We start from the raw sequence: 22,903 nt of genomic DNA on the forward strand, positions 1-22,903 counted from the left end.
GCGAGCTTTACCAGCCTCCTACTTTCATCTTGTGTGGAATCGCGAGCCAGACACAACAACAAGCTCTTCTCCGCTTCACTCTGAATAATCTTACATATGTTTTTACAGAAAGATAACATCCTCCCCACACCGCCCCGCATTCTGAGCTACTTGAGCACAGAGCCTGAACCTTCCTCACCTTTGTTTTTGGAGGCTCGTGAAATTTGTGGGAGAATCAGTGAAAAAAAAAATCAAGAGAACAGGACACTTTAAAAGCAGGATCTCTTTGGGGCACCTGGGTGGCTCAGCGGTTGGGTGTCTTGCCTTTGGCCCAGGATGTGATCCTGGGGCCCTGGGATCAAGTCCTGCATCGGGCTCCCCGCAGGGAGCCTGCTTCTCCCTCTGCCTGTGTCTCTGCCTCTCTGTGTCTTTCATGAATAAATAAATAAAACCCTTAAAAAAAAAAAAAGCAGGATCTCTCTTCGTTTCATGCGTTCAAAAATTCCAAGTAAATTCACTCAAGACCCTTCACACCACTGGGGGAATTCACCCACTTTTCCATCCGTGCAGCCCGGTGGAGCACCAGCTGGGGAGGAAGCAGCTGTTCTCAATCCTTCTGGGAATGAGAGAAAGTGCCAGTTTAAGCAGCCTGCTTCTGGAAAAGTGACTGGGCCACCCAGCCTTTTACATAACCCGAAAAAGAGCCGGGAGAACAGGGTCTTTGGCCGCTGAAGAGGATCCCAGGCCAATGGGATCCCTTCTTCTCATCCCAAAGCGCTGCTGAGGGCTTGGGTCTGGAGTGAGCATGGATTTCACCTCCCTGGGTTCCCGGGGGCTCTCTGTAAAATGAGGATTCTGTGAAACTCAATGCAGAGGTCATAAAGTTGAAGGTTGGGGATTGTGATTTGTATATTTTCGATGGTCCGCGTGACATCTAGTACCCGGTTGGGCCGGTTCCAGACAGTCATTCATTCGGTCGGCAGCGAGCGTTGGCACAGCACCAGCCCAGCCGCAGCAAGGAAAGAGCTAAAGCACCACAGTCCGCCTGATTTAAAACCAAACCAAGAAACTTCAGTAGGTAGAGTGGGGAATTTCAAGCATGTGTGACAATAAGCCACAGAAAGATGTGTCTTTCTGTTTCTCACCGTGGTGCAGCACACACACACACACATAGGCATGCACACACGAGACAACCCAACTCCTTTCTACAGGCTGTGTACTCTGATGGTTTCTGTTCTCCCCTAGTTCATATTTCTAACTTGACTTTTGTCTACATAAATCGATTTCTTCAAATGGAGGGTCACTGGAGGGGAGGGGGCCAGGGAGATGGGGTCCCTGGGTGACGGGCATTAAGGAGGGCACGTGATGTGATGAGCACTGGGTGTTATACTCTATGTTGGCAAATTGATTTTAAATTAAGAAAAAAAAAAACTAAAAAAAAAAAAATCGATCTCTTGACCCATTAGATGGTATGACCGGCGGACGGAGAAGCACTCCAAAGCTGTGCTAACCATCACTTGAACTGAGTGTTCAAGTTAGTGAACCCTTGAAATGCGATCAGTATGCCATGAGATGTGCCATAAGCTTAAAATACACAGCAGATGTGTTCCAATAATACCAACATTTAAAATACCTCATCAATGATTTTTCTTATTGCTTACATGCTGAGGCAATCCTGGTTTGGACAATTTACTTTGCTGAGACCCATTTCACTCGTTTCACTCTTTTCCTGTGGCTACAAGAAAAATTATTACCGACGAGGCTCACATTCTATTTGTAGCGGACAGCACTGACCTGGTGCAGGGTCAGCAAGCCGCCCTGGGTCCAAGCCACCCTGCCACCTGTTTTGGTTAATCAACTCCTACCGGAACCCATCCTCACACCCATCCTCACACCTTCGCTTACATATGGTTGAGCAGTTGCAACACAGCCTTCGTGGCCTGCAAAGCCTAAGATCACCTGCTCTCCAGGCCTTCGCAGGAAAAGTGTGCTGACCGCTAACAGAGCACTGGGGTGCTTGATACCCGCCGTCATTGTGCCAGGGGTGGACATACATACCCGTGCGATTGACTTGGTACTGATGGCAATCCTGCAGGAGGACTTTTCTTCCCGCATTGTGCAAATGAGGCTCTGAGGGATTAAGTAATTGGCCCAAGGTCACCCAGCCGGGCCGGGCCGCAGGGAACAGAGCTGGGATCTGAACCTGTGCTCCTCCGACAACAAAGCCTGTGCTATCATTTCTGCTCTCCATGCACCTCCCCTAACCAAAACCAGCTCTTCCTAGCTAGATGTAGTGCTAAATTCCACCTCTGTTGTTGGGAGAATCAATCGGCCCATCCGACTGCCAACCAGTCCAGGAGGAAACAAGGATGGTTGGGAGGGAGGGCGGGGAGAGGAGACCTTCCTCAGGGATTCCTCACCCACCCCCCCCCCCCCAGAGAATTTAAAGGTTGTGACTGCTCTTTTAGCAAATGTCACCTGCCTTCTACCCAACATGCAAGTAAGTACTGCTCAGATGCTGCTCCTGGAGGGACCAAAGCATAATGGCTTTAAGCCTCTCTTCACTTCAGTTAGAAACTTTCATGAAAGATGCCCTGTTTTTCAATTTTTTTTTAATTTTATTTATTTGTTCATGAGAGACAGAGAGAGGCAGAGACACAGGCAGAGGGAGAAGCAGGCTGCCTCAGGACCCCGGGATCACGACCTGAGCCGAAGGCAGATGCTCAACCACTGAGCCACCCAGGTACCCCTGTTTTTCATTTCCAATCTTAATACCTTAGGGCTTCAAATGTCAGATTTGGTGGTCCCAGATATCTAAACAAAGTCACTCTGAAAAAAAAAAATAAGTGTGGGAAAGACTGAAAAAGTTTTCTGAGGTTATTGTTAACTGAAAAAGCAAATAACCAAATAGAGTGATGCCTTGTTTGGGTAAATAAGTAAAAATCATTTATAACTGTCCTCTTCTGCGTGCCTGTGTATGTGCCGAGAACTATTCTCAAGGGGTGTATGGAATTCTTTCGGCTGATACGTACTTTTAAATTTTTGTTACAAGGAAAACATATTTCTTGCAAATTTAAGTTTCCTGGTTGAAGGGTACCTCAGTGGCTCAGCGGTTGAGCGTCTGCCTTTGGCTCAGAGCGTGATCCTGAGGTCCTGGGTTCGAGTCCCACATTGGGACTGCTTCTCCCTCTCCGTGTCTCTCTGCCTCTGTCTCTGTGTCTCTCATGAGTAAATTAATAAAATCTTAAAAAAAAAAAAAAAGAAAGAAAGAAAGAAAAAAAAAAAGAAAGAAAGTCTCCTGGTTGAAGAAAGCACATTTTCTGGGATTTTTTTTGTTTATTTTTTTAGGGCAATGCTGATTTCCACCTAGGAAGGCAGAGAGAATGTGAAATCTTGTGAGTACAAGGAAACCCGGGGATCTTTCAAGGCTCGGTCTGGAAACCCAGGGAGCGCCTCCCTGTCTTTAGGGAAAAGTGGGGCTGCAGCGCCCCCCTGCGTCCCAGCCTGGGCAGAGGAAACCTCCTCCGCTGCCCGAGCCATCCCATGCAGACTATTAGGACTTCCCAGGACCAGGGTATTCCTGCTGACTGAGGTTGCTGTTCTGCTTCTCCTTGCCAGGCCAGGCACGCCAGAGGGTTTGAGCTCCCAGGTGCCACATTTTAGCCGCTCAATAAAGGCCCCTTGGGCTCCCGAGTCTTCTCCCGGTGGCGACAGAGGGGCTTGGCATCTGTAAGGGAAGCCCTGAGTGCTTCGCACTGTCCATCCAGCCTTGGAATCCTCAGGATCTCCTTTTCTGGGAGATTCGGCAGCAGCGAGGTACGCGGTGTACTTGGAGGGGGAGCAAGCCTAGATGCAGCATCAACACATTCTGAAGGATTTGTCTACCTCGAGGCTCAGGTCCAGGTGCTCTGGAGAGATGTAAGCACAACTGGGCTGGAAAGATGACATGTCTTCAACAGCCACCGGGTTTTGAGCACCCACTTGTTCCAGCACTGCTCAAATGAGACTTGACCTTCATTACAGCCCTGCACGTAGATGCTATTATTTCTACTTTATAGCAGGGTCAGAGCTTGAGGCTCTGACGCTAAGTCACTCATCCTGTAAGTAGCTGGCCCTAATTCAACCATCCTTAGCTCCTTCCTCGTGCCAGGTGTCCTGTACTAAGGTTTTGGTTTGAAGGCATGAAGATAGCAGGGAGCAAAAGACCAAGGGGCATCATCTCCAGGCTGCCAGGCTCCTCGTGGCTGCCATCTGACTCCACTCACAGAAGGCCGCCCTTTAACCCTTAGCGGAGGGCCAGACACTCTGGGAGCATCTGGTAAATCCATGAATGGCACCACATCTGGGATTTGAGCTCGGGGTGGGTGTGGTATTCCAGGAGAGCCTTGATTCCCACAGCTGCCTTGCTGAAGACAGAGGCCAGTCCAGCCCCCCATCTTGCCCCTGCCTCACAGCTAACACGGGGTCACTTCCCTAATGGCTGCAAACCCAGATGGCGGCAGGTGACCCACAGCAGGCCCAGCCCACCCTTCCCTTCTCTCTGCCGCCTTACTGTCCTAAGCAGAGACGGCAAAAATCATCCCCAAACTGGCATTCATTGCTAAGCTTTTAACCAAATTAGGATTTGGCAACCAGAAAGAAGCATTCAGATAAAAATGGAAAGGATGTTTTATGAATTTGGAAAAAAAAAAAAAAGAACTCACCAGCCACTTTTCCTCTGAAATTTGAACAGTCCCTTTAGTAATTTGTGAACCCCCTTACCAAAAATATAAAAATCATTATGAATATGAATAAAACATGCATCTTAAAATGGCATGTTGACATTTAAAAGACATGACAAAGGTTTGATGTCTAAAATGTCCTGATCTTAAAAGACGGGAGAGAATAGAGACCCGCTTTCATTAAAATGTGTTTCTACACATTTCTTCTTCCCCCCTGGCTTTGTTCTCCGGAGCATGGCTAGAAGAAGCCCCATGGACCTTGAGACTCTGTTGTAACCATGACCCAGTGCTCTCAGGCTCCCCCAATGGAGCCTGTCCTCCCTCAGCAATTTGCAAGCTCACCCCCTTTCTATCACCAACTCTGGCCCCAGCCCCTGAACAAATCAAATCCCAAGCAAACCCCAAGATCTAACTTATTTGAAGAGGTAAAATCCTCTGTCTCCTGTAAGATCCCCCAGGATGCGATCCTTCTTCCCCCCGCCCAGCTGTGCGGTGGTGACGGGTTCTATTCCCAACACTGCAGTGAAGGTTTGAGGTGCACACTCGCCCCCCAGACATGCCCTCAGCCACGCGTGGGGCATCGGAGACACATGTGCTGGGTCGTAGCCTCAACCTGCTGCCCCGGCTCCGAGAACTGCCCCCCTCTGACCCTCGATGACATGTGTGCCCTGGGACGGGGATCACACAGATTTGGCAGCTTGAGCCCACTGGAGCAAAAGGCCACTTTTCAAATATAGGAGAGCACAAATAGCTAATTTAACTCTGCTGATTAAAAATAAAATTTCTTGAACACCTGAGTGGCTCAGTCTGTTAAGCATCTGCCTTCGGCTTAGGTCACGATCCCGGGGTCTTGGGGTCGAGCCCCGTGTGTCGGGCTCCCTGCTCAGGGGGGAGTCTACTTCTCCCTCTCCTGGTGCCTGTAGCTCCCCCTCCTTGTGTGCACTCTCACTTTCTGTCAAATAAATAAGTAAAATCTTGAAATAATAAATAAAAAGACAAAAATTCCTTAGCTTTAGTCAAAGGAGCACAAACCTTTTTTTTTTTTTGCCTATAGAAAATAACTGAGTGACAGCTGAAAAGGCCAGAACTGGCAAGGTGGGCCGACCCCTTCTCTTTTCCCCGGAGAGTTCATGCCACCGCTGCACCGTGTATGGAAGGCCTCACCTGCTGGAAGGCCTCCGTCCCACCAGCCAAGAACAGGACAGAGTTCCAGGAAACTTCAGACCTGTAGATTGTAATCCTGTTAGTGGAAGTGAGCAGGGCCAAATGGCCTGGGGTTTGGACAGGTGAGTACAGAGTCCTGTTGTATTGCACAGCGAAGGGGCTGGGCATGACGCGGGAGGTGAGAAGGTGATGCACACGCAGGGAAATCTCTCTGTGCTCGACAGAGGACAGAGCTGCCCAGCGTGTTGCATTTTTGAGCAGAACATTTCCCATCCTGGTGGGTACAGAGGGCACAGTGCCCACAGGGACCACCGTTGTCCTCGGGAGCCCATGGGCCTCGTGTGGTAGGCACGGGCTGTGGTCGATAGTCACGACCAGTGATCCTGGACCCCCAGGAGGGGGTGAGCTCTCACAGGAGCCAGAGAGAGTGCCCTCCCTGGTGATGCTGCAGCTGTGCCATCTGCGGTGATTCATGATGACTTCAGAAACATTCCACAGTGAACACTCAAAAGCTGTCCTGGAGCAGGAGGACGACCGAGATCCCAGGACAACCCACAGCTCCCTGTGGACAAGAGCAGGGGTTTCCAAAAGCGAGTAGTGGTTAGCCCAGAGGAGGACTGGAAGAGGAGCTCCTCCTCTGACTTCAGCCCTCACGCGGTCACCAGGGATGAGTTCATCTCTTAGGAGACCTCCTGTCAAATGTTTCGGATTCTTTTTCTCTTAAGCACTGAGAACAGTGATTTTTATGGTTATCTTTTTTTTTTTTTTCTTTTTAGGATTTTACTTATTTATTTATTTATTTAAGAGGGTGAGAGAGCACCAGCAGGGGGAGGGGCAGAGGGAGAGAGAGAAGCAGGCTCCCCACTGAGCAGAGAGTCTGGTGCAGGGACCCTATCCCAGGACGCTGGGGATCATGACCTGAGCCAAAGGCAGATGCTTAACCTACTGAGCCACCCAGGTGGCCCCTGGTTATCTTTTTTTAAATCATTATTCCATTGAATGTGTAAATTACCCTGGGTAGCATAGACATTTTCACAATATTAATTCTTCCAATCTATGAGCATGGAATATTTTTCCATGTCTTTGTGTCTTCCTCCATTTCTTTCAGAGGTGTTCTGTAGTTTTTAGGGTATAGGTCCTTTACCTCTTTGGTTAGGTTTATTCCTAGGTATCTTATGCCTTTGGGTGCAATTGTAAATGGGATTGACTCCTTAATTTCTCTTTCTTCACTCTCATTGTTAGTGTAGAGAAATGCCACTGATTTCTGGGCATTGATTTTGTATCCTGCCACACTGCCAAACTGTTGGATGAGTTCTAGCAATCTTGGGGTAGAGTCTTTTGGGTTTTCTATGTACAGTATCATGTCATCTGCGCAGAAGGAGAGTTTGACTTCTTCTTTACCAATTTGAATGCCTTTTATTTCTTTTTGTTGCCTGATTGCTGAGGCTAGGACTTCTAGTCCTATGTTGAATAGCAGTGGTGAGCGTGGACATCCCTGTCGTGTTCCTGATCTTAGGGGAAAGGCTCCCAGTGTTTTCCCACTGAGAATGATATTTGCTGTGGGCTTTTCGTAGATGGCTTTTAAGATGCTGAGGAATGTTCCCTCTATGCCTATACTCTGAAGAGTTTTGATCAGGAATGGATGCTGTAATTTTGTCAAATGCTTTCTCTGCATCTATTGAGAGGATCACATGGTTCTTCTTTTTTCTCTTGTTGATATGATCTATCACATTGATTGCTTTACGAGTGTTGAACCAGCCTTGCATCCCCGGGATAAATCCCACTTGGTCATGGTGAATAATCTTCTTAATGTACTGTTGGATCCTATTTGCAATTTATACATTTAATGCAATCCCTATCAAAATACCATGGACTTTCTTCAGAGAGTTGGAACAAATAGTCTTAAGATTTGTGTGGAATCAGAAAAGACCCCGAATAGCCAGGGGAATATTAAAAAAGAAAACCAGAACCGGGGGCATCACGATGCCAGATTTCAGGTTGTACTACTGTGATCATCAAGACAGTGTGGTTCTGGCACATAGATCAATGGAATAGAATAGAGAATCCAGAAATGGGCCCTCAACTCTACGGTCAACTATATTCGACAAAGCAGGAAAGACTATCCACTGGAAAAAAGACAGTCTCTTCAATAAATGGTGCTGGGAAAATTGGACAGCCACATGCAGAAATGAAACTAGACCATTCTCTTACATCATACACAAAGATAAACTCAAAATGGATGAAAGATCTAAGTGTGAGGCAAGAATCCACCAAAAATCCTAGAGAAGAACACAGGCAACACCTTTTTGAACTTGGCCACAGCAACTTCTTGCAAGATACATCCATGAAGGCAAGGGAAACAAAAGCAAAAATGAATTATTGGGACTTAATCAAGATAAAAAGCTTCTGCACAGCAAAAGAAACAGTCAACAAAACTAAAAGACAACCTACAGAATGGGAGAAGGTATTTGCAAATGACCTATCAGATAAAAGGCCAGTATCCAAGATCTATAAAGAACTTATTAAACTCAACAGCAAAGAAACAAACAATCCAATCATGAAATGGGCAAAGGACATGAACAGAAATCTCACAGAGGAAGACATAGACATGGCCAACATGCACATGAGAAAATGCTCCACGTCACTGGCCATCAGGGAAATACAAATCAAAACCACAATGAGATACCACCTCACACCGGTGAGAATGGGGAAAATTAACACGACAGGAAACAACAATTGTTGGAGAGGATGTGGAGAAAGGGGGAACCCTCCTGCACTGTTGGTGGGAATGGGAACTGGTGCAGTCACTCTGGAAAACTGTGTGGAGGTTCCTCAAAGAGTTAAAAATAGACCTGCCCTACGACCCAGCAATTGCACTGTTGGGGATTTACCCCAAAGATATAGATGCAGTGAAACGCCAGGACACCTGCACCCCGATGTTTCCAGCAACAATGTCCACAATAGCCAAACTTGGAAGGAGCCTCGGTGTCCATCGACAGATGAATGGATAAAGAAGCTGTGGTCTATGTATACAATGGGATATTCCTCAGCCCTCAGAAACGACAAATACCCACCATCTGCTTCAACGTGGATGGAACTGGAGGGTATTATGCTGAGTGAAGTAAGTCAATCGGAGAAGGACAAACATTATATGGTCTCATTCATTTGGGGAATATAAAAAATAGTGAAAGGGAATAAAGGGGAAAGGAGAAAAAAATGAGTGGGAAATATCAGAAAGGGAGACAGAACATGAGAGACTCCTAACTCTGAGAAACGAACTAGGGGTGGTGGAAAGGGAGGTGGGCGGGGGGATGAGGTGACTGGATGACGGGCACTGAAGGGGCCACTTGATGGGATGAGCACTGGGTGATATGATGTATGTTGGCAAACTGAACTCCAATTAAATAAACAAATAAATAAATAAATAAACAAATAACCATTATTCCCTCTGGTTGTTCCCATATCTTAGATAAAGTCCGTCTATTCACAGCCCCCTTGGATGTGAGAGGATCTGGGAAGGTCAGGACAGAGAAGCTAAGGCGAGTTTGGCTTTCCCCACCTCACCCCTCCACCAAGACTGCCGCAAATTACAGCTCCAGGGACCCCAGAACAGCGAGCCTCTGGGGATGGGGGTCCAAGGCACGAGGAAGAACACAGGCAAAGTGGGCAATGTGCCTTCTAAAGCTCACATGCTGGGCAGGAGAAAGAATGAGACACAATAGGTAGATTTGTGGTCCAAAAGCCAGTGGCAGAGCAAAGACTAAAATCCAGGCCTCTTAACCCACTTTGACTATGGGCCTCAGCCTAATGAGGGGGGCGGGGCCAAATGTTCTGGAACATTCTGAGTCCACAGGGACGGCAAGTAGAAACACTTTATTATCCTCAATGTGCCATCAAAGCCCACTTGGTAGAAATTTCTAGTGCAATTTCACTTGCCCTGACCACTCTCACTCTTGAAGGGGATGGAACAAAAATATGGTTTGGCCAAGGAGACACACCCCATTTGACGAGCTACCCGCGGTGAGTAGTCCAAAGGAGACGAAGCCTTCAGCAACCACACGCAGCATTAAGTAAAGCCTGCGCAAAGAGATATCTGAGGTCCATGGTTTGTCAGGTGATAAAAAGCAATGCCACCGCCCAACTCTCTCTAAGAGGTGATGAGTTATCTCATCTTAAGAGATCTAAAAAAAGGCAAAGTCTTACCCTAAGCAGCAGAAGGCTTAGCCTCCTACTCAGCCCTGCAGAGCTGTGAGACACACGAGATGAGGGCCGAGTATGCTGCATTTTAGAGAGAGCCCATTCAGAGCCTTGCCACCAGGAGGGAAGGAAGCCCTGCAGAGCCCGCCCATGCCTGGGTCACTACCCAGTTCCAGGAGAGGCTTCGTGAGCATTTATTTGCAGCCTGCAAGTTAAGTACAAAATAAAAACATTCAGCCACAGACTGTGCCTACCAGTCTGGAAAGAGCAACCCATCCACGTTTAAGGACCTTCATCATGTCCTTATTACTCGCCTCTCTTCTTTCCCTACTCCCTGAATCGCTGTCCTCCCCGTATAGTCCTCCTTCATCTCGAAAAGAAGTCAAGAGATGGCCTTTAACAGACACTTAGCCCCCTTGGGCATCTCCCAAGATGGGAAACCAGAGCAAGCCCTTTTAATTAGCTGCACCCAACACCTTGAGCTTGCCCTACCCGGATAATGAAGCCAAACTGGATGATTCTCCCTGCATGATTGTTATGTGGGTGTCATCTCCATAAAAATTGGGTACAAAACCCAGATGCCCGCAGCTGAGGTGGAGAGGCAGCTGGGATAAGGGGCAGGGCTGGATCTTGAGACAGGAAAGTTAAGGACATGAGAGGCAAACCTTGCATCTCCATGTCGCGCTGCAGAGGATGCCTTTTCCAGGTGTGCACAGCTTGTCAGACCATCTACTCATCCTCAGAATAGAAAAGGTCTTCAGCTCCTTCCAGGTGAAGCAAAAGGGCAGGGCAAAAAGGAAGAAGCCTGTCCCAGTAACATCGAGAGCCACCTTTTTTTTTCCCCCACAAAAAGCACTTGTTAGAGGAAAGCTAACCCCTTAGAAACACAGTGTGAACTCTGCACAGTTACAGAAAAGGAACTCATGAGAATGTTGTGCAAAAGCCCTGAAACAAAAAGAATGTGATCATCTCAACAGATGACTGATGTGGAATGTAAAAAAGGACATGTACATATAAAGAGCCAAGATGGGGGGGGGGGGTAACCAACTGCAGAGAAAAGACATTTCTTCATCTAAATTTATTAACAGATGTTCATAACACATTGCCAAGTCAAAATATTAGTTTATAGGACAATCTATAGGCTATGTTTCCCTTTTTTAAAAGTATAAAAAGATTTTATTCATTTATTCATGACACAGAGAGAGAGAGAGAGAGAGAGAGGCAGAGACACAGGCAGAGGGAGAAGCAGGCTCCATGCAGGATCCCTACGTGGGACTCGATCCCGGGTCTCCAGGATCAGGCCCTGGGCTGAAGGTGGTGCTAAACCACTGAGCCACCCGGGCTGCCCTATGCTTCTCTTTTTATTAAAAATGTATTGATATGCAAATATGCATGTAGTCTGAAATGAAACATACCAATGTTAAAGATATTTATCTCTGGTTAGTGATAGAATAGGTGTTACGGGATTTTTGTTTAATCTTGTTCGTGTTTAGCCAGCATGGGATTTCATGCATAAGGAATAAATTTGTCAGGGATAAACTCTCCACCCTTACAGAATCATACCTTAATATGGCTTACTCCTGCCACAAATCATCTAAGTACATCCCTGAAAAATCAGAGTCCCATGAAAACTTAACAGAGATAACATTAAAAAAAAAAAAAAAGGAAAAAATCCTACAGAAGTCTTTCTAACTACTTGATTTCCCTTCAAAATCACATAGAGGGGTGCCTGGGTGGCTCAGTGGTTGAGCGTCTGGCTTTGGCTCAGGGCGGGATTCCGGGGTCCTGGGATCGAGTCCCTCATTGGGCTCCCTGCTTAGAGCCTGCCTCTTTCTCTGTGTCTCTCATGAATGAATAAATAAAATCTTAAAAAAAAAAAGAAAGAAAGAAAGAAAGGCCTTACATGATCCTTCAGGAGCTTCTGGGCTGGTGAACACACTGAAGTGCTGGGACGTTGGTGCGCCCAGAGAGGACACCACGTCCCTTCCCCAATATCTTGACCTATGCATTTCCATTTAGCTGCTTCTGAGCGGTGTCCTTTACTAATAAACTGGGACACATAAGTGAGGTGTTTCCCTGAGTTGTCAGGTTATCAAACCTGGGAAGGCGGCTGGGGGTCAGTGAGGCAGTCAGAACTGCAACGTGGGCTTCCAACTGGCACGCAAGTGGGGGCAGTCTGGTGGGACTCAGCCCCTTGCTCATGGGCCCTGAGGCCAATTCCAGGTAGGTAAGTGTCAGAATTGAACTGAATTGTAGGGCGCCTGGCTGGTGCCAGACGGCTGGAGGCCTGCTGGAAAAGCCACCATGCATTTCGAGTCAGAAGTCATGAGTTCCAGGGTTGAAAGCACATAGGAGAAAAGTCTTCAAACAAACCTACGCTAATCCAAACACCACCACTCATAAGATCAAAGCAGTCCGGGGCCTACCTTCTAATCTTATCACCTGTGGCTCCGGGAGGAAGAATTAGCCAACATACCTGTGGGTATGTGCTGAGTGTTAACTATCTAATTTGCGAAGTCAGGAGACAGGTAGATAGCCTCCACTAACTTCAACAGGCTAAAAGTCCCACAGTCACGCTATTTTAAGAAGGATGACAGTCATCGCCACAGGGTGTCCACCTCGCCCCAGACACCACCCGGAGTGCTGCGCTCACATCCTGCCCTCCTCCTTCCCAAACCCTATCAACTGGCTGCTATTGTCTCTACTTGAGGGACAAACTGAGCCTCAGAGAGGTTCATTCACTTCCCAGAAGCTATCCCCGCTCGTAAGTGGAGGAACAGAAAATTGTGCGTGGGTCTTTCTGAGTATAAAACGCTCCCTAGGGATCCCTGGGTGGCGCAGCGGTTTGGCACCTGCCTTTGGCCCAGGGCGCGATCCTGGAGACCCGGGATCGAATCCCACGTCGGGCTCCCAGTGAATGGAGCCTGCTTCTCCCTCTGCCTGTGTCTTGCCTCTCTCTCTCTCTCTCCTTGTGTGTGTGTGTGACTATCATAAATAAATAAAAATTAAAAAAATAAAATAAATAAAACGCTCCCTTTTAACCACTGTGCAACACCGGCTCCCAGAAGCTGTTTCATGCAAAAAGCCTCGTTATTGGAATATTGTAGTGGACTGCAAGAGACGAGGTATCCTCAAGGTCATTCTCTCCGTCACCATTAACAGTATCTCATACAGGCCCGCACACATGTGGCTTCCTTGTGGGACTGGCCCTATAATTTGCAAGGCCCAGTGCAAATTGAAAACACAAGGCACCTCATTATTAAGAACTTCAAAGGGGATCCCTGGATGGCTCAGCGGTTTAGTGCCTGCCTTCGGCCCAAGGCACGGTCCTGGCATCCTGGGATAGAGTCCTGCATCAGGCTCCCTGCGTGGAGCCTGCCTCTCTCTGCCTCCCCCTCTCCCTCCCTCTCTCTCTCATAAATAAATAAAATCTTTAAAAAAAAAAATTTTCAAGACGGTGACTGCAGAGCATTAAACCAAAGTGAGGCCCCTTCTGAGCTCAGGCCCTGTGCTATTGCCCATCACGTGCCCATGAAACTGGCCCAGCCTCCCTGTATTTCTTTCTTTGTACTCAACCTAAGATTCTCTTGAAAGAGGAATCAGAAATTATTACATTAAAGAACTCAGGGCAGCCCAGTGGCTTAGTGGTTTAGTGCCACCTTCAGCCCAGGGCCTGATCCTGGAGACCCAGGATCGTGTCCCACGTCAGGCTCCCTGCACGGAGCCTGCTTCTCCCTCTGCCTATGTCTCTGCCTCTCTCTGTGTCGCTCATGAATAAATAAATAAAATCTTTAAAAACAAAACTCAGTGAGTTTCATGACTGTTTTCATTTATTCGTTCAACAAACACCCGGTGACTCCCTGACGTGAGAAACTCAAAGGTTAATTTCAAACGCCCTGTGATGTGGCTCCAAAGTCACAGCTGGATGGAACCGGGATATTCCTGCTCCTGGAAAACATGGGAACGTCTTCATCACCCTGGCCGGCCTCAGCAGCTAGGCTCAAAGGTAGAGAGGGAAGTAACCCTTTTAGACAAATATATGGAATTAAGTCTCAGTCCTGTCCGGCCGCCTCCCAAGGGAGTGTGCCCTGTAACACACACTCAGCATTTTCACGCCTACCTTAATTTTGTTGCCCGCTTCCAACGGTGTTGGAATACAAGCTGGACTTCCAAGGTAGCTGGTTCGACTTATTGAGTCTTTTTAAAAAGACTTTATTTATTTATTCATGAGAGGCAGAAACACAGGCAGAGGGAGAAGCAGGCTCCCTGTGGGGAGCCTGATGCGGGACTCGATCCCAGGACCCCGGGATCACACCCTGGGCAGAAGGCAGATGCTCAACCGCTGAGCCCCCCAGGTGCCCCTGCTTAAGCCTATTGAAAAGAAGGATAACTGTTTTCCTATTTCCATTCTGGTGTTGCTTATTTTGGGGCCTTTCCAACTCTTTCAAAATGTACCTTTCAATCCCTTAGTGTCTTTTTCTCCCTCTTTAGAGGCCTCTCCTTTCCCCCATTGTCGCCCCTTCACCTTAAAAGTCTGTCAACAACCCACACAAAACCAGTTTGGACCTACCCGAGCTCTGGAACCAGCGAATCTTTCTCCATCGGCACCGATGAGTCCCCAGGAGAAGCCAGGTGGCTGATGACGTGGACAAGGACCAGGATGGTGAAAGAGACAGCTGTCAACTCTCTCTCAACCTCCCGTCCCAGGGGTGGCCCTGTGGGCCAGGGAGCTCTGGTCCCCTGGGAGACTTAACAACTCCAGGTCACTTGGAATGTAAATAATCGAAGCAGTAGGGCTTCCTTTCTTTCAAACCAAGCTCACAGCTGGTGTTGGCCTGGGACAGGGACAATTCGCCCTCTGGCTCCTGCTTCAGAGCTGCAGGAAAATGATCCTTGGCCTGCGGAGAGCCTACGTGGGGCTCCACAGTGCCCCCTGCTGCACACACTGCTTTGGCCCTTCTGATTGCTGGGGAACCGACAGTCATGTGACATTTGTGTGGCATCTGGGGTTTACTTTCCTGAAAACCCACTGAGAGTCTTCAGAGGGAAAGAGCAAACAAATAAAGTAAAAAACATGACCCGTGTGCACTTAGTTCTCCCAACTAACAGAGACTCCCAGGCCTGCGGAAACCAGAAAGCACGGTGCCCTGCTTTGAGTCTACTTTGACCTCAAACACCGCAGTTTGAACGCCCCCGGCTGCGAATCCAAGTGGGATCTGGCCTTTGCCATAATGATGAGGAAGGTGGATGCAGCTGAAGACTTTCCCACAAGGCTCAGGAAGGGGGTTTCACAAAGTGGCCCATCCCCCAATCCCAGAATTCTTCCTGAGAGTCAAGAAAGGAGATGCCAGACAGGGTTTTTATTCTCTGACCCACCCCCCGCCCAGGGCACAACAAATACCCTTCAACAGGTCCCACCACCAGAAAGCTCCAGAGCAGTCACCTCGGGAAACAGAGAAACATCAAACCTTTTTATTTCGGAAAACACTGATACCAACCACAAGATTTATTATTTCTAGACTCACGCCTCTTTTTTGCCAACCACAGTAGGAAGCCCAGAGAGGAGAACTCTATGGGGAATGATGAAATACATAGAGAATCTCTTTAAAAGCTAAAAAGCATCAATTTCACAGTAACGTTGTCAGCCTCTGGCAACTCTTCTTTTTCTAAATCAGTTCCAAAGGCAGTTGGACTACTGAGCCTGGATTTTATTCACCGATGCAATTTAAACACCATCTTGGATGTTAAGAAATCCTTCTTTGTATCCGAATATCAAAGTCATGCTAGCTTCTCCTTGTGTTCGTTCACAAGACACAAGGAAAAGGAACAGAAAGACCTCCTTCCGAGAGGAGGCAGGTGATCCTTGGGAAAGACGGGGGGGGGGGGGGCGGGGGGCTGGGGTTCAAAAGTCGCCCCTGATGGAACGTCACTTCATTTAAAAATAACAGCAGCAATAGGACTTTGTCATCTTTCCCAGACAAGAGCAGAGGCGCAGGACTGGTTACGACCCGTCTATCTGTGGCTTCACAAGATGAGCTGCTGCCCGGCGAGTTTTTCTTGTAACCTCCCTGAACCCCCTCACTACGGAGCAGTCCAAAGTCTGGTTACTGACCGCTGGGCACGGGGGTTCAACTGACCACTAGAACCTTAAAAAAGGGAAGATGCATCCCAAGAAGCAAAAGGATGTGTTCTCTCCACTTTGGCCCGGACGCCTCCCTGAAACCATCATCCCCTCCTGGCCCCTGGGTGCCCTAGCAGGTCTCCTTCCCAAGCTAGACAAGGCGATTACACCCACACGCATTGTGACGATGGTAGTAAACTGAGGCACTAGGATGGCAAGCAGACAGACAAGCCTTAGACGTGCTAATGACACCTCTGTTAGCACGAAGTGCATGAGAGAGGGCTGAACCAGTGTAACGGGAACAGACTCCCAGCTCAAATGGGAGAAGCCTTCCCACGTCCCCAGACTGGATGAGGCGGATGAGCATTCAGTCAATAAATGTTCATGGAGTGCACGGTGTCAGCACCGTGGGGCGGGGGGTGCAATGATGGACCAGCCGCCAGAGTGCTAAACGTTCCGGTGGGGAGGCAGGTGCAAACCAAAAGGTAAATAAATAAAATATTTACAAAACTATAACTGATATCATGAAGGAAGCAAACGAGAGGGGGGCCTCGTTTCTGGAGTGATGGGAGAAGGCCTCTCTGAGAAATGGTGTTCGCATCGAGGACTGAAGGGTGCTCTAGGCTAAGAGAGCACCTGCCAGTGGAAGAAGGACTGGGGGTGGAGGTAGGAGGTGGCCCCGACCACAGGAATGGGCCCTAAGGTGGTGGACAAGACCATGGGGGTAGTTGAGGAACCCAAAGGTAGAAGGTTGTGGAGCTTGCAGCAGAGCGATGGCAGTTGTCCGAGCTGATGTGAGGGCCGCGGCAAAGGTGCCTTTTGGAGATGGGACTGAGAAAGCTTGTAGGTTGGGGCTGATGGAAGAAAAAGAACAAATAGGACTAACACCTACACTGCTCACTTTGAACGGCCAGATGAATGCTGGTGCCATTTACTGAGATGGGAGACACTTAGGGGGGCGGCGTAGGGTTAAGTCTGAAGGAGGAAATATCAGGAGTTCCACTGCAGGCACAGTAATTTGGAGATGTCGGTGCATCGCACAAAGGGAGAAGTCGATTAGATGATAGGATCTAGGAATCTGGAGCTTGGAGAAGAGATCTGAGCTAGAAATATACATTTTAGACTTGGCAATATGCCTGTGATGTGAAAAGGCCCAAGAGGTGAGATCCAAAGAGAATACAGAGCGGAGAAAATGAAGATCAAGAATGAGTCCAAAGACATTTCACCAGCTACACGAGACTACAAATGAACAATTAGGTGGGGGTGAGGTGGGGGGGAGAAGAATCCCAGCTCAGGAGACTTAGAAAGACTTCCAGAAGTTAAACCTTAAAAACTAAAGACAATCACTACTAAATAATCGACCCAGCTCTAGCCGGCTGCCCCATCTGTCACTCCATGGCGTATCACCAGAGTGGCAGGCACAGATCCGCCAGTCCAGGCAGGTGCCCTTTGGTCCACCTGTGTCCTGAGCTGTCCTTCCCTACGCTGTGGGCTACGGGACTGGGCAAACAGGAAGTCTACGGGAACTGGGCCAAGCACTCACAGAGCCACACTGCCCTCCCCTCCGCGGCAGGAATCTCCAGGTCGAGCAATGAATTGCCCTCTCGTTCTGACTCCTCCTTTCACCAGCTTCCAGAGAGGGTACCCGAGAAGACCTCGCCATCGCTACCCGAACCTTCCCTTAGCACAAGAACATGCTTACATTGCGCCCATCCTAAGACTGAAATGAGTAAGCCAAAAATGCAACCTCCCCTGCATCTACTTTCCTACTCCCTTCCTCCCTTGATAGCCACTCTTGAAAAAAAAAAAAAATTACTTTCCTTTTCTCTCTCTATCCATTCTCAACCCACAACACCGTGGTCCCGGTAGCCACCCCTTTGCTGACCCTGCTCTGGAACAGGTCAGCGATTGCCTTGAAATCGATAAACCCAATGATACTTTTCAGGACTTACCTTATTTTACCTCCCCATAGCGTATGGCCCCACCTCCCCGTCTGGACACCTGCTCTCTTCTATGTTCCTCCTTATTTCTCAGAATCCTGTGAACCCTGAATCATCCATCCACCCCCCGCCGCCCATCTACAGACATAGAAGCATCCCGGGATTTGTCCCTCAGCACCTATCCACCCCCATTTTTCTTTCTAGCCTCATGATCTCTCTGGGTGAGCTCATTTACTTCTGTGATCATATATATCACTCCCTCAAGACCCCTGGAAGCCCTTATATCCAACTGCTCAGTGAGCATCCCCACCTGATGCCCCACCAAAGAATTCTTTTTTTAAAATATTTTATTTATTCATTCATAAGAGACACAGAGAGAGGCAGAGACAGTAGCAGGCTCCCCACAGGGAGCCTGATGCAGGACTCGATCCCAGGATCCCTGTGCCAAAGGCAGACACTCAACCACTGAGCCACCCAGGTGCCCCCCACCAAAAAATTCTAACCCAGTGTGCTGAACTGAATTATCTTCCCCTTCAAACTTGCCATCTCTCTCTTGAATTCCTTTTCTGCACTCTTTCCCACCTCCATTTGCTTAAGCCAGAAATCCAAGAGACTCCCTCCTGCTCTCCCACTACTTATGTTTGGTCACTGAGTCCTTCTAAATATCCCCAGAACCTGGTAATGCAAATGCATCCCTATGCCCTCATTTGGGCCATTATTTCCCCCTATGGATCACTGCTGTCTCCTGAATCCTAACTGGTCTCCGTATCCCTGCCTCATTCTCCCTTCCAATTCATATTCCACCCAACACTGTTATGACAACAAGGACTTGAAGAGAACCTAAATGTCTATCAGCCAGGGACTGATTAAATCAATCATTACGTGGCCATATGGCAGACTATTACCAGATATATATAACAGACGCCTATATACCTGGAGGTATTAAGTGGAAACCAAGTTGTAAAACAGTCGTATAGGATGGTGCAATTTGCACATTAACAATACAATGTTCATATGGACATAGAAAAAATGTCTCAAAGGACAGGCCAAATCATGAGTAAGTCTAGAGAACAAGGTTGAGGTAGGAGGCATTGTTTTACTTCTTTATTTTATGCCATTCTGAAATATTTGAAGTTTGGGTTTTGGGGGATTGTTTTTATTTTGGTTTTTTAACAATTGCACTTGTTGTTGTTGTTGTTGTTGTTGTTGTTGTTGTTGTTATCACTGTTATGGGAGAAAGAGCCACTGATCCAGAGGACAAAAGGTTAAAATCCTTTGTTAAAAATAATTTCTTTGACAATAGTGAATCCTTCACATCCCGGTATTTGGCTGGTAGTTAAATTCTATGTACAAAATGGATTTTCTAAATGTTGACTGAATACAGTATTGTCTTTATCCAAATACCGGAAATACGCACAGTATCTATTTCCTATAGTAAATAACAGAGTTGAAACTCTTGAAAGCAGGTAAAGAAAAGAAAGAAAGGCAATTTTCAACGTCGGTTTGTTTTATCTTCTACTGTTGTACGACTAAGCCGTTTGAATTAAGTTGTGCTAATAAAAACACAAGCACGTCCATAATCAATGTCCTGGTCTCAGAGAGCAGAGTCAGTGAAACATGAGAGAGTAAGGGGAAACATCCATAGAAGTCTAAGGTCTACAAGGCCTTAGATTATGTACAAAAGTGCTCTTTCACCTCTGAACAAAATATTTGCCGAAGGAATAGAGCTGAGATATATCAACATAAAAGCACCTTTGGCTGCAGATTGATGGAATGCATTGCATTCTTGAATCAACAGAACAACGCAGCGGATGTTCCAGAAAGGGATTATTTAGTTCACTGCCCACCTTTTCCGAAGGCAAGGACTCCATGGGAAACACACTAGGAGGAACATAGAAATGGTTGCTGTCAGCACTGGAAGTATCAGTAATAGCTATTCTCTGGTTCCCAATATATTTATCTATTGCTTTCTCTGGCCCTTCCCATTAACAAGAGTTGAGAACCCTTTCCTAGGGAGCAATTTCAGATACTCATCCTCTTGTTGCACCAGATGCTCTTGGCGGATCTAGAGTGAAGAGAAGGGCTTCTGACATCTGTCTCTGGGGGCTGCGGGGGGCCCCGCTAAACCTGGGTAACGTGATCCCCACTCATTCTCCCCATCCTTTCCCCCCAACCACATATTCTGTTAAGGTATAGTATTTTATTCCAGATAATAGCTTTGTGGAGGCCTGGATATTCAGACCGAAGGCAACCGTACCCATTATTCAATTATCTCTCAAATGTTTGAATTTGGAGTCACTAACGGATGCTGTGGTGTGCTGCCGAGATTCCCATCCTTGCACCTTCAGGATTGTAAGATTTATTTCCACAGCTGCTGGCAGTGCTGCTAAGTGACAGTTACCGACTATAGCACCCTCTACAGCCTTTCCCCTGGCCCTACAGTATTCACCTGGGGCCATGCCCACTGCCCAAGCACAGCCCAGATTCGGTGACTGGTTGGTGCAGTGGTAGAAAGATCACTCTGAAGAAACATCCCTGCACTGGAGCTTCCTGTGGGATGGGCTGAGTCGTTTGATGCGACTGTTTCAATTTCTCCCTCGGACCACCCTTGCTTCTTTCCCTCTTCCACAGGGATTTATGCTGACAGCTCCCCTCAATAAACTCCATGAACACAAGTCTCCACCTCACAGCGCTCCCCAGACCAACCAGCAGCAAACCCAATGTATCAATGTCTTGAAAAGAATTCAAATTTGAATATTCTCAGACTAATAGATAAACTTCTACAAAAGATTAGTTCTTCATCTGAAATGTGAGCAATTAATCACAATCAAAAAATCGATGATCCCTTCAGAGCTTCTATTCTATGACGATTTTACTAATGTCTCCTGATTGATGACTTTGAATCCCAGAGAAACACCAGGGAAATAGATTCAGTCTATAATTCCATTACTCTCTAATGCCATTCCTAGAAATTAGTCCCAACTTCATTTTTGACACTTTTCCCAGACCATATGTTGCATCTAAAGATAAAAAATAATAGCTAAACCCATTCCCCAGGGACCATGAGCCCCTCCGAGTGTCTGTGATGAGTATTGTCAGCTGATATCCATCCATTTCACCTCTAGACAAGCCTATCTAATTGTGCTTTGTTCATGTTGACTTCTATCCACTTTCCTAACAAAGCTGGTTATCAGATCACAACTGTTCTTTTAAGTAAAGACTGAGATAAAAACAAAAATACAATTTGGTCTGCAGCAGTTGGCTTGGCCTGATGCCTAACAGAAAAGAATGCTTTCCTTGCTTTATCTGTCTTCTTTTACCCTATCTACCTTCGTGCACTAACCTGCTTCTTCTATTTGAAATTCTACAGTTTGATGTCTACAAGCTGGGGTCTGATCATTGTTCTCAGTCGCCTAAACTTATTCCCTCTTTTTTTTTTTTTTAATGGTGGCATCTTCTTTAATGCCACATCTCCATTCAGAGATAAGTTAACTTCTCTGTAATCACTGCCATCCTTCCTATACATTGTCTCTTAAATTCTTCATCATCTCTTCTTGCAAGCACACTTTGCTATCTTATTCCCTTTGACCAAAATGATTGGAGACACCCACTGGAGCTAAAACAAACAAACAAACATAAGGAGGGACTGTGAAATTTTAAGGAAATGTGAATTAACTGCAAAATGTGGATACTTTGAAACTGAGTAGAATTAGATTTAAAAATAAAAGGCACCCGATAACAGCATAAAATCAAAATTTCTCAAGCTTCAATTTCTCCATCTGTAAAATGAGCATAAGATTCCATAGAATGTAATGAAAACATATTATATCATATATAGAATGATATATAATGATATATCCTATATATATAATTATATCGTATGTATAATTATATATATGCATATATATATGCAGCCAGACAGACTTGGAATACATTCAAATGAATGGTCCCATTTATATTTGTTTATAGTGGTATCTATGAACATTGTCGATACATGACAATTGTCTCACAAATACCAAATGACATATTTGGGGGAGACATTTTTTTTTCAATGAAAAAACAATGGAATGCTGTGGGAATTGGAATCCCTAAGAAGCCAAGGGCTTCCAAAGGGAGTCAAACCACCAGTGCAGACATCTACTGCCACCTATTGAGTGATCAGCAAACTGTGCTTAAAACACAGCAATATGACCTCTGAAAAAATGTCTCCTCAATTTAAAAGGCAACTCTAGTTCATCACTGTTTGCACATGTTACAAAAAAAAAAAAAGAAAGAAAACCAACAGTGACAACATCAGCCCTACTCCTAAAAGGGCAGGGTAATAGCTGTTTTAAGAAAGTGGGTAAGTGAAATCACAACCCTAAACCGCTATAGTTGGAATCATACAGGAAAGGATAAATGCCAGAGCCATAAAATACTCAGCTACATCTGCCACTAAGAAGCACATGCCCCAGGTTCGGTGTTCCAAAGGATGGGACCCATGTGGTCATGCCCTGGCGGTTTCTGGATAAGACTGCGTTATTGCCATCCTGACAACCAATAATTACAAAAGAGCTCATCATTAAGAACAACCCAGAGCAAAGTTAAAGGAACTAACAAGAAGGTAGCGGTTAGAGAGTTAGCAAGAAAAAGTTACTGGAATTACCTTGTGTGTCGTAGAGATGGGGTTTTGAAGAACTCTGCCGATTTGCAAGCACTGGGCAGTGGCATACCGTGAGAGGCCAGAACTCAAAACTCATTGTCTCAAAGGCTGCCTTAGAGAGGTAAAGGGTCAAGCAGGC

The 22,903-nt window shown here is 46.7% G+C and overlaps 1 protein-coding gene across 5 annotated transcripts in view; it reads right to left on the reverse strand.

Annotated features, from left to right (window-relative positions):
• The window catches only part of SLC1A2 (solute carrier family 1 member 2), a 151,703-nt gene that overhangs the window by 122,966 nt on the left and 5,834 nt on the right, over positions 1 to 22,903 (reverse strand). Inside the window, exon 1 of one of the 5 annotated variants that reach the window (XM_077863598.1) lies at positions 14,632 to 14,650. The exons of the other annotated variants lie outside the window; for them this stretch is intronic. The gene's annotated coding sequence lies outside the window, so the exon portion shown is untranslated. Of the gene's footprint in view, positions 1 to 14,631; positions 14,651 to 22,903 lie in introns of those variants that run through there. 5 annotated transcript variants of the gene reach the window in all.

Source organism: Canis aureus, chromosome 21 (assembly GCF_053574225.1).
Source record: "Canis aureus isolate CA01 chromosome 21, VMU_Caureus_v.1.0, whole genome shotgun sequence".
Taxonomy (NCBI): domain Eukaryota; kingdom Metazoa; phylum Chordata; class Mammalia; order Carnivora; family Canidae; genus Canis; species Canis aureus.